This window comes from Macaca nemestrina, chromosome 15 (genome assembly GCF_043159975.1).
Source record: "Macaca nemestrina isolate mMacNem1 chromosome 15, mMacNem.hap1, whole genome shotgun sequence".
NCBI lineage: Eukaryota > Metazoa > Chordata > Mammalia > Primates > Cercopithecidae > Macaca > Macaca nemestrina.
This window is the reverse complement of record NC_092139.1, coordinates 112,144,578-112,157,356: the sequence shown is the minus strand read 5'-3', so window position 1 is coordinate 112,157,356 and position 12,779 is coordinate 112,144,578. Positions and strand designations below refer to the sequence as shown.

General features: G+C 52.1%; 1 protein-coding gene and 1 long non-coding RNA gene across 2 annotated transcripts in view; one reads left to right on the top strand and one right to left on the bottom strand.

Moving 5' to 3' along the window:
• Positions 1-4,259: 4,259 nt before the first annotated feature.
• SHISAL1 (shisa like 1) overlaps positions 4,260-12,779 on the top strand; it is a 161,621-nt gene continuing 153,101 nt past the window's right edge. Inside the window, exon 1 of the mRNA XM_011712060.2 lies at positions 4,260-5,925. The gene's annotated coding sequence lies outside the window, so the exon portion shown is untranslated. The remainder of the gene's footprint in view (positions 5,926-12,779) is intronic.
• On the bottom strand, positions 6,946-8,742 carry LOC139358753 (uncharacterized). Its single transcript, XR_011614202.1, has 3 exons — positions 8,606-8,742; positions 7,364-7,476; positions 6,946-7,047 (listed from the first exon to the last, which is right to left on the bottom strand). It is a non-coding gene; the product is annotated as an uncharacterized lncRNA (long non-coding RNA).

Here is a 12,779-nt window from a genome sequence, read left to right as displayed (position 1 = left end):
GGTCCCTCCCAAACACATGGGAATTATGGGAGCTACAATTCAAGATGAGATTTGGGTGGGGACACAGCCAAACCATATCACTATATGATCAAAATTAAGTGTAAGTTAGGGCTTATAACATACGTAAAAATAAATGATATGAAAACAATTGCTCAGGGTCAGGTAAGTGAAATTACACCCTTGTATTTGCAAAGTGAGAAGTGTAAAGTAAAAAGAAAAAGCAGAAATCGTGGAATTCAGGTGTGAAGCATGAAGAGGGACTCTAAATAAACTTTGATAAGTTAAGGATGCATATTGTTACCTCCAGAAAAACCACTTAAAAATAAAATCAGTACAGGAATTGCTAAGCAGCCAATAGCAGAAATAAAATGGAGCACTAAAAAATATCTAATCAACCTAAAAGTAAGCAAAAAGGAGCAACCGGGGAACAGAAAGCAGAGGAACAAATAACAAGGTGGTAGACTTAAACCCAATCATATTACTATTACATGAAATATACATGGACCAAATGCCTCAATTAAACAGCAGAGATTGTTGAAGTGGATTAAAAAAAAGCATGACCCAATTATATACCGCTTTACAAGAGATTCATTTTAAATAAAAAGGTTGAAAGTAAAGGCCAGGAAAAGATAAAACATGCACACAATATTTTTAAAAAATCTGGTGTGGCTATATTAAGAACACAGTAGACTTGAAAGCAAAAAGTATTACCAGAGATAAAGAAGGACACTTCATAATGGCGTGAACCCGGGAGGCGGAGCCTGCAGTGAGCCTAGATCGCGCCTCTGCACTCCAGCCTGGGCGACAGAGTGAGACTCCGTCTCAAAAAAAAGAGGACACTTCATAACGATAAAAGAGTTCATTTAACAAGTAAATATACCTAAATATGTATGCATTATTTAACAGAGCATCAAAATATACTAAGCAAAAAGTGATAAAAGGGGAGAAACAGATATATCCACAATCATAGTTAGAAATTTTAATACTCCTGTCAGCAATTGATAGTACAATAAACAGAATATTCATAAGGTTATAGATACTGGAACAGCACATTCAAACAACTTGATTTAATTGGTATTTATATAACACCCCATTCAACAATTGCAAAGAACACATTTTTTAAGTGCACTTGGAACATTCACCATGATGGGCCATATTCCGAGCCATAAAACAAATCTCAATAAATTCCGAAGGATTGAAATAATAATGAGTATGCTTTCTGACCATAACAGAATTAAGTTAGAAATCAATAACAAAAATGATATCTAGAAAGTTGCCATGTGTTTGGAAATTGATAATTTCCAAACTTCTGAATAACCTAAGAGTCAAAGAAGAAATGACAAAGGAAACTAAAATATATTTCTAACTGAATAAAAAAACTACCACCTATCAAAATGTGGGGGATGCTGCAGTACTTAGAATAAAATTTCTTTCGTACATGCCTATATTTAAAAAGAAGACAGGTTTAAAATTGGTCATCAAAATTTCCACCATAAGAAGCTAGGAAAAAGAAGTGCAAACAAAATCCAAAATAAGTAGAAGAGGAAAGACGTAAGTACACATTGAGAATGGCCTTGTTCTTGTGTTGACGTTGCCCTACTCTGCCATCCTCCACCAACTCCTTAAGACCAAACATCGTGCCTTCAGGAAAGTCGCAGAGTTCTGATGGAGCGATACTTGAAGTTGATGTGGAAATTGTCAAGTAATCTGTGACTATCAAGACCACGTTGTAGGCCGGGCGCGGTGCCTCACGCCTGCAATCCCAGCACTTTGGGGCCGAGGTGGGCAGATCGCCTGAGGTCAGGAGTTCAAGACCAGCCTGGCCAACATGGTGAAACCCTGTCTTTATTAAAAATACAAAAATTAGCCGGGTGTGGGGGCAGGTGCCTGTAATTCCGGCTACTCGGGAGGCTGAGGCAGGAGTATCACTTGAACTCAGGAGGTGGAGCTTGCAGCGAGCCAAGATAATACCACTGCACTCCAGCCTGGGTGACAGAATGAGACTCCATCTCAAAAAAAAAAAAAAAAAAAAAAAAAAGGCCGGATATGGTAGCTCACGCCTGTAAACTGGAAAACACTCATGAAACTGTAAAATCAAGTAGAATGTGTAGAAGGAAAAAACACACTTTGTCACATCATATTCAAGCTTCTAAAAACCAAATAAAAAGATGAAATTTTAGAAGCAGCCGGAAAATAAGTCACATCACATACAGGAAAACACAATAAGAATATTCATGATGGACTTTTTTTTTTTTTTTTTAAGAGGGAATTTCAAAAAAAATCCCAGCACTTTGGGAGGCTGAGGCGGGTGGATCATGACGTCAGGAGATCGAGACCATCCTGGCTAACACAGTGAAACTCCGTCTCTACTAAAAATACAAAAAATTAGCCGGGTGTGGTGGCGGGCACCTGTAGTCCCAGCTACTCAGAAGGCTGAGGCAGGAGAATGGCGTGAACCCAGGAGGCGGAGCTTGCAGTGAGCCAAGATGGTGCCATTGCACTCCAGCCTGGGCGATAGTGCGAGACTCCGTCTCAATAAACAAACAAACAAACAAATAAAAAAAAAACTACTTTGGAAGATTTGGGAAGAAATGAGGGAGACGATGGCTCAGTTCCTCTCCTAAATGTTAATGCAGCAATATTTTAAAAGGTCACTCAGGGGTGCACCCACCCCAAGGAATACCTTCCTCCTCCTCCTGAGGGTGATAAGAACCAAGAAAAGTGAACAGATCATTTCTGTTGGGACCCAGAATCTCCCTGAAAGTTGACCAAAGAAATGCTTTTTGAACTTATTCTGGCTGTAAACTACTTAGACTCAAAAGTTTGCTTGATGTTACATGTGACCACCGCCCACATGATTGAGGGGAAAACTGGAGATTCACAAGACCTTCCGTATCAAAAACAAAGAGGAAGAAGCCTGAGTGTGCAAAGAGAACAGCGCTCTGGAGAGCAGTGAAATGCATCTGACAGGAACACTGTGAGGATGGTCCCGAATACTAGCCGTACTGCTCTGTCACTGCAAATGTTAGACACACCACGGGCAGGTGCAGCAGCAGGTCATGACAGCAGGACACTGTCCTCATTGTGTGTGTAGTTTTGAGTACAGATTCCAAACCTATGTCTGAGTTTCCTCTAGTGTAATCAAAAGTTTCTTTTTTCTTTGCTCTACATAAAACCGAACGGTGGCTTCTTTACAGAAAGGGGCACCCTGGGTTTTCCCTCTTTTTGTAAAGGGGTTTCTGCCTAGTATCTTGTCCAGATCACTTGAACGACCTTTTAAAAGTTGGCATTGTAAATAAAACAACTTGTAAAAACTTGGGATTACAGGCGTCCAACATCACGCCTGGCTAATTTTTGTATTTTTAGTAGAGACAGGGTTTCATCATGTTGGCCAGGCTGGTCTCAAACTCCTGACCTCAGGTGATCCACCAGCCTTGGCCTCCTAAAGTGCTGGGATTACAGGCGTGAACCACCATGCCCAGTCTAACATAGATCTTAAACAACACTGAGACCATCCTACATGGGCAGATTGTAATCTACTCTATTCATTTGGCGTCAAGGTGTAACATTTTCCCCTGATACTAAACATTACTCAGAAATTAGTTTGTGATGGCTGCATGGCATGGCATCCTGCGACGGCCATGATTCGCTTAACCTTTCTTTAGGAGATTCATTCCTGTGACCAGGAAGCAGGAACAGAGGGCACTGGGAGTCCGGAGTAAGCAGTGGGCCTGCTCCAGGAGTGTCCACCCCGACGGGAGAGACCAGGTCAAGCAAGTCGGGGACACTGGAGCACGTCGGTTCTCCTGGACAAGTGCTCCGGAATCAGGGACTGTGAGAGACAACCGGAGAGGGGTGACCTGCTTAGACGGGGCATGGGGCGGTGCTGGGTGCTCTGGATGGATGTGCTCCTCCTGCCTCTCCAGCTATTCCTGCGGACAGGTCCTAGCAGGGACCACTGGCTGGGCCGGGTCAGCTGCCCAGGGATGGACAGTTCTGGGTGAGGAGTGAGAGCCCAGGCTGCCCTGCTTCCAAGTAGCCCTGGAGGCTGGGGAGGCTCTGCGGAGGTTCACATCCGACTCCATGGGGGGAGAGACCTCTGAGCTTTGTCCCTGCTGTCCCAGCATCCAGGCAGCCGGCCTCCTATTCTCCAGGAGAGGAGCAAGGGGGGCATTCCCAGTCCCCAGCCCTGCTGGGGCCCTGAGAGACCAGCCCAGAGCTCAGAGGAGGCGGGTCTGGGCTTGGGAGGCCCTGAGGGATCTCGGCAGGCAAAGAAGTGGAAGGAAGGGAGGAAGGTGGCTTCCCAGGCGCAGGGGGAAGCACCGGCCAAGGAGGTAGTGGGGAGGCCCAGAGTCCAGCAGCCGCACCCAGGTTTGCATGTCTGGGGAGGACAGCCCGGCCCATGCTCTTCCTGCACTGAAGCTGGAGCCCACCAGGACCGGGCTGCTCTGTTAACTCCAGCACACCCAGCAAACTCACAAAGATTAGCGAACTTCTTTCACGTGAGCTGAGTCGAAGCGGATGAGCAAAATGGGCGCCTGTGAGTCTGGCGCCTTCACCTGTGAGAAGGCAGATAAGCCCCTCACTCGCCCCGGAGGAGGAATCACTGGTTTGAGAGGCGAGAGTGAGGCCCAGCGGGGTCAGGAGATGCACCTGGCCTCCCCAGGCACGGGGGAAATGCCCGGGAGAAACAGCCAGAACCAGGGAGGAGCCGTCCCGGCACACCAGAGCACGTCCTCGGGAAGGCAGATGCGTTCACAGAGGGCAGGAGCGAGGAGCAGAGATCGCAGTAGCCACGGTGGTGGGGGAGCCCTGAACTATGCATCAGGTTCGGAAGATGGCAGCGTTGCAGGGGACACTCATCTGACCGTGAGGCCTGATAAGGACGTGGTAAGGGAATGAGGTTTGGAAACAGAATGACCCATGGAAACTGTGGTGCTACCGCCTTTTGTTTGGGGGCCCTGGAAAGGCCACCTCACCCTTCTAGACCTCGGGCTTCCCGTCTGCCAAGTGGGCGTATTCCAGGACCCTCGCAGGTTATTAGGAGCCTGAAGCAAGCCTGTATGTGGGGATGTGTCTGCTCCCTTATTCACTCATTCTCAAGCACCTGCTGTGTGCATCTCCTATGGAGTGGCCCCTGGAGGTGACAGTGGTGCCCTCTTGAAGACTCAGCCCAGCTGGGGAGAAGCACAGCGTGGACGGTGGTGGCCATTGTTCGTTCCAGTCCATTCTTTGATCCCAGCCCTGCTCTGGACAGGCAGACCATCTGTCTTCTTTCATCTTCCAGAAAAGGAAACTGAGGCAGCCTAGGGTGGGGAAGCGCCTTGCCCAAGCTGACTCGCAGGCCAGGCTCCTGGGTCAGGCACTGCCCACAGCAGGAGGGCCTGGGAGACCCACGGTCCAGCCCTGCGCCTCTCAGGGGAGAAGGCTGAGGACCATATTGCTTAAGTATCTTGGTCCTTCTGCTCCCGAACAGTCACAGTGAGCAACAACTCAGGGCAGGTATGGGCGAGTTTGAGCGCTGGAAATCTCAGCTGGGATGCTGGCATCTGGGGAAGGCCAGGCTCTATAAATAAACCACTCGCCTAAGCCCGGAGCAGGCAGGAGCCTGGAGAGCCAGAGCTGCCGCCTGCCACTCCCCACAGATGACGGCGGCGCAGCCGGAGGGCCCCCCTCTCAGGCAGCTGGCCCCTGGGATGGGCTGGCAGCAGGTGGCAGCCAAGAATATTTGACCCCCTGCTCCTGAGGGCACCCCACCTCCACAGACACATGCACATCTATGCCCTGAGCTGGGACGAGCTGCACAGAGCGGGCTGGGAGCTGCTCCCTGGAAAAGAGGCAGCAGGTCCCTGGGACGCCTGAAGCCGCTTCTCCCGGTGCTGGCCTTGCCCTCTGCATACTGGACAGCAAGAAGTCCAGGCACAGGTAAGCGATGCCTCCTTGTGCCCCTGAAGGGCCTGCTCTCTTGGAGAAGGAGATGCGGGCTGGGGGGTGGGAAAGAGGCTCTGGGAGGAGGCAGAAGCCACAGCTTCCTTGGTTACTTGCATCTTCCCTCAGTTCTAAGAATCCTGGCACAGGCATTGAGCTCTCCTCGCTCTCTGGCTCCCTCTCCATGCCCCCAGCCTGGTGGGGAACAGCCTCGCCTTTTCATTCGGGAATATTCTCTTCCTCCATCAAAACACTGGAGTCCTGTTGGCTTAATGAGACACTGGCCCCAGGGTAATGGGTTCGCAGGAACCAGGTGGAGAAGTTTTGCTGCCCTGGGTTGCAAGGAGCCGGTGCCTTTGGGAGGAGAAGGGCCTCCGCTTCCTGCTCCGGGGTCTGGGCGGGGCAAGGCCAGAAGGCACCGGGCTTCTGCCCCTCTGGAGGGTGGACAGCAGTTCTTCTCGGGAACACTGGCTGGGGAAGATTCTCTTTGGAAGATGGGGAGAAATCCAAGGAGACAGTGCCCTGGGCGGGTCTCCAGTTCCCCAGTTCTGTGTCACACTTCCAGGCTTACACAAAGAAACTCGTTTTGGTGAGCGCTGCTTTGGGAGTCGAGCCAGGCCTGACGGACTCGAGGTAGAATGAGTGGAGTCGCCTTGGGAGCTCAGTGCATTTGTCCTTGTGCTCAGAGGGGCTGTCAGACCTGGCTTTCTGCCTAAACAGCTCTCTGTGTCTGATCCCAGGAAAGGGTATGCACCTGCAGGAGAAGCAGTTAGAGCAAACGTGCAGGACGCCGGGGAGATGGCCTCCGTGGAGGGGCCTGGTGGCAGCCTTCTCCCACCCCAGTTCTCAGAGGAAGGCAGGTGCCGGGGGGAGGCCAGAGAGGATTTGGGGCCAACCTTTCCACGGCACACAGCTCAGGAATCACTGGGGGAGTGAGATTAGCCGTGATGGATTTTTCTCGGCTTGAGGGCGAGCTGGCATCTGCCGCGGCCAACTCCTGCAGCAGGCCGGCTTGGCTGAGCACAGGTGTGAGGGCCGCTCGGCTCGGCAGGGCCAGGCTTCGTCTGGGCTGCTTTCCACTGTGGCGGGTCAGGAAACACCAGGCGGCCAGTGCTGGGTCTGAAACGGAGCACACAGCTCCTGCAAATGCTACCCAGGACCCTGAGGCTGCCCAGGGCCAGGTGTCCACCCCACCCCCTTCGCCGTCCACTCTGTCTCCGTCGCCGTCCACTCTGGTCGTGTCCCAGGAGCTGGTTTCCTTGACCTTCTCTCCCCTGTGTCTTCAAGGAACCCTGCTCAGGAGCCACCTCATGAACCGGCCCCAGGAAACCCCCCCCGACTCCCAGCTTTGGTTTAACATCCAATCCTTCTATGTGGCCTGTGTCACTAGGACCAGAAATTGAATCACTGCTGTCATTGGGGTTGAAATTCCTACCTGGGCTCCTGCTGCACGCTCCCCAGCCACATGAATCTTGGCAGAATGCTGGGCTCCTCTAACCTCAGTCTGCTTGTGGATACAATGGCTACGATGCTTCCTTCCTTACTGGGCTGTGGGAGGATGGACAGATCACAGTGGGAAGCGGGACAGGCATGAGGGATGTGGCCGCCCCTGCGCTGTATACATCATGATAATGTCGTCTTCTGATTAGCCTGTGCATCTCAAAGGCCAATACTTCCCAGCGTGGGACCTGGCACACAGTAGGTGTGCAACAATGCTTGTTGAATTCATACATGTGCACACACACACACAGAGTCAGGTGACCTGCAAGAATTATGTGGGCACCTCTGCCCTAGCTCCAACTCATCCCAACCCTGTCTGCCTAGGACAGTGGCCATGATGCCCACAGAAGCAGCCTCTGCACCCCCATTTCTGGTGCTGCCTCTGCCCCACGCAGTCCTGGCCGACACCACAGGCGGATGGATTTTGGTCCATGGTGCTTGATCATTTCTGCACAATGGGTAGAGCCTCCTGAGGGCAGAGCCGAGGCAAGTTTGGCTGTAAATCACCGTAACCACCACCTTCAGGCGCTGGTCTTGGTCTTGGGAGCGTCTGCTCTGCTGTGGCTGATTGGCTTCCTGTTTATGAATGCGTGTGCACACCCAGTCTCTTCCCCCAGACGCCTCTGAGGCGGGCCTATTCCCGAGAGCTGTCCATAGACCCACGAGGCTGGAAGGAGAGCCTCTGCTCTCCATCTGACCGGGTGCAGCCTCTGCGAGTGCCCAGGAAGGCTGGGAGAGTCAGAGGTGGTGGTGGTCATTTTCCCACCTCCACAACCAAGACGCAAGGACCCGGGACAGAGTCCTGCAAGTGTTGTAACAAAGGCCTGAAAACCAAGGCCACGTTCCTTCAATCACAACAGTGGCCCCGTTTATCAGACACTTGACAGAAAGCCAGGCTCGGTGCGCCATGCTTGCAAACACTGTCTTACGCATTTAACTGGTCAGCGCTATGGAAAGGAACAACGCTCTGTAAAAATACACCAATTGGCAAAGTGATGCGGCGTTCTATATGTTAGTGCAGACACGTAAAAACCCCATGGTGTCTGCCGGCCACTCCAACAAACATGCCCAGCCTTTAGTGCCAAGCCTCTGCTGTGCATGCTGCCTTGAGCATTCCTCTGGATGCCCCCAGCGCCCTGCCTCTGGGTTTGGTACCGTGCACTGCCAGCCCACTTACCCCGGCTGTGGGTGCAGAGGGTAAGCTCTGTCTCAGGGATGTGCTGGTGAATTTTACCACCCAGCCATTTCATTCAGATTACTTCTGCCCATCCAGTTGGGGGTATTCCCTGCTCCTGCACCACACACATCTCCACTGCACAGGTCCGCCATTGCTGTAACAGTGCTCTGTAACAAACAGCCCCCCAGGCTCAGCGGCTCACAGCAACACACGTGTGTTGCTCTCACTCCCGGGCCTGTGGTCTGGCTGCGGTTGGCTGTCTTGGTTGGGGATGGCTGGGCTCCCACGGAGCTCCGCTGCACTTGGCTCCAGGCTGTGAGTCAGTTTCGGACGGCTCCACACGACTCACGCTGGGGTCTGTTCTTCTCTTGATGGTGACCAAAGAGCAAGGGGTCAAACCACGCCGCATAAGCTCGAGGATGGTCTGCTCATGTGTCTCAGCTGCTGTTCCATCTGCCAAAGCAGACCACAAGGCCAGGCTCCGAGTCGGCAGGATGAGAGTGTAGACCCCCACCAAACTCTGCTGGAGGGCACTGTGAGGTCACACAGTGCAGGGAAGGAGTGGGGATTGGGGATGGGTGACCGCATCTTCCCCACCCACGCGTGCCCTCCACCCTCTCTCCGGTTTATTCACATCTGTCCCTGTCCAGGCTGTCCCTCCTGAGGACAGGAGAGTGGAGGTTTGTTAAGTACAGAGCCAGGCCAGGCCCTGAGGGTGCAGAGCTCAGTGAGACAAGCTCAAGTTCAGAGTCAAGAGGGGACGGCAGTACTTAGGTAACGGCATTCCTCCCAGCTTAGGCGGCTCAGGAAGAGGAACGGAGATGAGGCCAGGAGCACTTGTGTGTGAATGAGGGAGAAGGAGAGTCTTTGCGGGGAGATGGTCCAGTAAAGGGGCACCACAGGCTGGATGGGATTTTAGCAGGCAGAGGAATAGGCGGAGGGCATCCCAGAAGGGGGCACTGCGTGGGCAAAGACCTGGAGACGAGAAAGTCTGTGCCGTTCGTTGTTTAGCCTGGCTAGCCCTGCTGCCACTTGCTGAGCAAGCTGCCCTCCCTCCCTGGGCCTGGACGTTGCAGAGGGTCCACAGCCCTAGGACCCCATCAGAGGCAATTCCCCTGCACTTGAGTTGTTCCCTGAGAACTCCTTTAAGCTCCTCTGGCACCAGCTCTAAATTAACTAGGAACCAGGAACCTCTGATCTCATTATGCGAATTAGAATTGTCCTGTTCTTTAATAATTCATGGCTGTGGAGCCCCAGGACACAGAGGCTCTGGAGAGCCACGCAGCAGGCAGCTCGAAGGGGAGGCAGGGTGGCTTAAAGGTAGCTCACAAATACTCTAGTTCATGATAATTCGCAAAATAAATAATACACAGCCCCAGTGCCCGTAGGCTAGGAAGGTATTTCAATACCAGCCAGTTCAAATCACTGCAGGGAAAGAGGTTGTTCTCCCACATTAAATATGTCCTTGTCTCCCAAGAATTCAAGACCCTGGATGGAGAGAGGATATTTAAGGAAACGAATCCCGTGCAGGAAGCATTTGTTCAGGATATTCTGATCCCTGCCTGTACACACCACTTCCAAGCAGTGCAGACCAGGAGACAGAGAGACCTGCATTCCCAGATAGGCTCCTGTGTCTTGTAGCTATATGCACTTGGACACATCCCTTAGCCTCCATGAGCCTCCGTGTATCCATCTGTGAAATGGGCAGGTGATCCCTGCTTGGGCCGATCCTCCAGGAGGGCTGGGAGAATGAAGGGAGATGCATATGTGAAAATGCAGGAGGAGGTTCTCACCCTGTGCACACGGAGGAGGCTGGGCGGGAGGAGAGCAATGAGGGGTCCGGGCACCCAGGCCTGGGGCAGCGACTCTGGTAGTAAACAGGGACCCAGTGACCTCAGATGTCACTTGCAGGAGGCCCATCAAGCCTGGGCCCACCTGCTGTCTCTGCAGCATGTGTGAACAGCCCCCAGCACCCCCAGCCATGAGGGCTGATGCACTAAAGACCCTCGCGTGTGCCAAGGATGTGTGGGAGCCTGGCTGCAGCTTGCCTGAGGACCTGGGACCCCACCTGTCCCCATGGTCATTTAACAGAGACCTAGACCCCTTCAACATTGCCTGCAGCTCAAAAAGGAAAGGATTGAGTCCACATTTTAAGAAAATGAATTTTTTTTTTTTTTTTTTTTTTTTTTTTTGAGATAGAGTTTTGCTCTTGTTGCCGAGGCTGGAGTGCAGTGGCTTGATCTTGGCTCAGTGCAACTTCTGCCTCCCGGGTTCAAGTGATTCTCCTGCCTCAGCCTCCCAAGTAGCTGGGATTACAGGCGTGTGCCACCACACCCAGCTGATTTCATACTTTTAGTAGAGACTGGGTTTCTCCATGTTGGTCAGGCAGATCACGAACTCCCAACCGAGTGATCTGCCCATTCGGCCTCCCAAAGTGCTGGGATTACAGGTGTGAGCCACCGTGCCCGGCCCAATTTTATTTTTTATTTTTATTTTTTTGATGGGGTCTTACTCTGTCGCCCAGGCTGGAGTGCAGCAGTGCCATCTCAGCTCACTGAAACCTCCGCCTCCAGGGTTCAAGTGATTCTCCTGCCTCAGCCTCCCGAGTAGCTGGGATTACAAGTGAACACCTCCACACCTGGCTGATTTTTGTATTTTTAGTAGAGATGGGGTTTCACAGGCATGAGCCACCATGCGCGGCCAAGAAAATGAATGACTGAACATATAAGAGGAATAATATGAAAGTCAGTTTAGGATAAAACATTCATTCCCTGTTGTCCCCTGCCCACCCCCATCCTATGCTGAGAGTTGGTTCCTTTTTATGAATCAGTCCTCGTCTTGCTTCAGAAGGGGCCACTGCTGAACACCTAATGTGTGCACAGGTGGTCTGTCGAGGGACTATGGAGCCAGACAGCCTGGGCGCAAATCCCTGCTCTGCCACATCAGCCATGAGATCTTGGCGGTCACTTTACCTCTCGGTGCCTCGATTTCCCAACCAGTCAATGGGGGCGATGGCAGCACCTGTCTCACTGCGTCTCGGTGAGGATGGAATGAGTTCACTGGCTTGAAGCACTTGGAACTGTGGGGCTCTTGGGAAGGGCAGGCTATTGTTTTCCCAGGCTCTGCTCTTAGAGAAACTCACCCAATCTGGGGCACTGATGCCCGCTTCATAGAGGAGGAGACTGCAGCTCCCGGGGAGGCCTATGCACCCTGCTGTGCTTGGAGTGACTCAGGAAGCCCTTGACTTTGGAGGGTGTCAATGGCAACCTGGAGGAGGGATTGTAGCCTTGTGGGTTTTTAGTTTTCTTTTGGTGGTTTTCAAATAAAATCTTTTCTAAGGGGCTGCTCTGTTTGGAGAAGGCTGAGGAGGGAATGGAGAGAGGGCGAGTCTGACCTCCTGCTGACTTCCCCACATGGGGGATCCCCTCCTGAAGCTCTAGGGCTGAGAGGACCACCATTTGACAGCCCCAGGTTGAGCTCTGGGAACAGTTGGACCTCCCACCAAATCCTGGGCGCACAGCTGGAGGAGACGCAGCAGTTTCAGGCCTACCTTCCTGCCTCTGTTCCAACAACCATGCCCCGTGCCCCACCCTGGGTGTGATCCACAGGCAATGCCAGGGAGGCAGAATGACTTCTAGAAGGCACCAGCCTGCCAGGGCCAGACCTAGTTCTCCTTGGGGCCTCCCAGGGCTACCTTGGAGTGTCCTAGAAGGGTCTTCCAGCATCTCCCTAGGGTATGCTTGGGGGTCTTCTAGAGGTCTCACCAGGGTCTTTTCTGGTCCTCCCAGGGTCTCCTAGGTCCACCCAGAGTCTCCTCTGAATTCCTCCTCTGAGGGTTTCAGCCCCCGTCTCTCTCCACATGTCCACCTCTCTCTCTTTCTCTCCAGACTCTTTCTTCCTCCCTTCTCCCTCCTCTCAGCCTTGAGTGGCTGTGAAATAAAACTCAAGTATCCTCTTTAGCAATTGAAATGTATTGGCTGTTTCCTGTTCTTCATTTAAAATATGGATGAGTGGGGCATTTTCTCTTTCTCTCAAAAATGTACAACAGAAGCCACCAATGTGAATTCACGGATTCTTTTCTCCCACTGTCAACTGTCCCCACAGAGACCAGCCTTGCCACCGTTCACACTAGTCCAATCCACTCTGCGCTGGAGGCTCCTACACCTGCACTCTG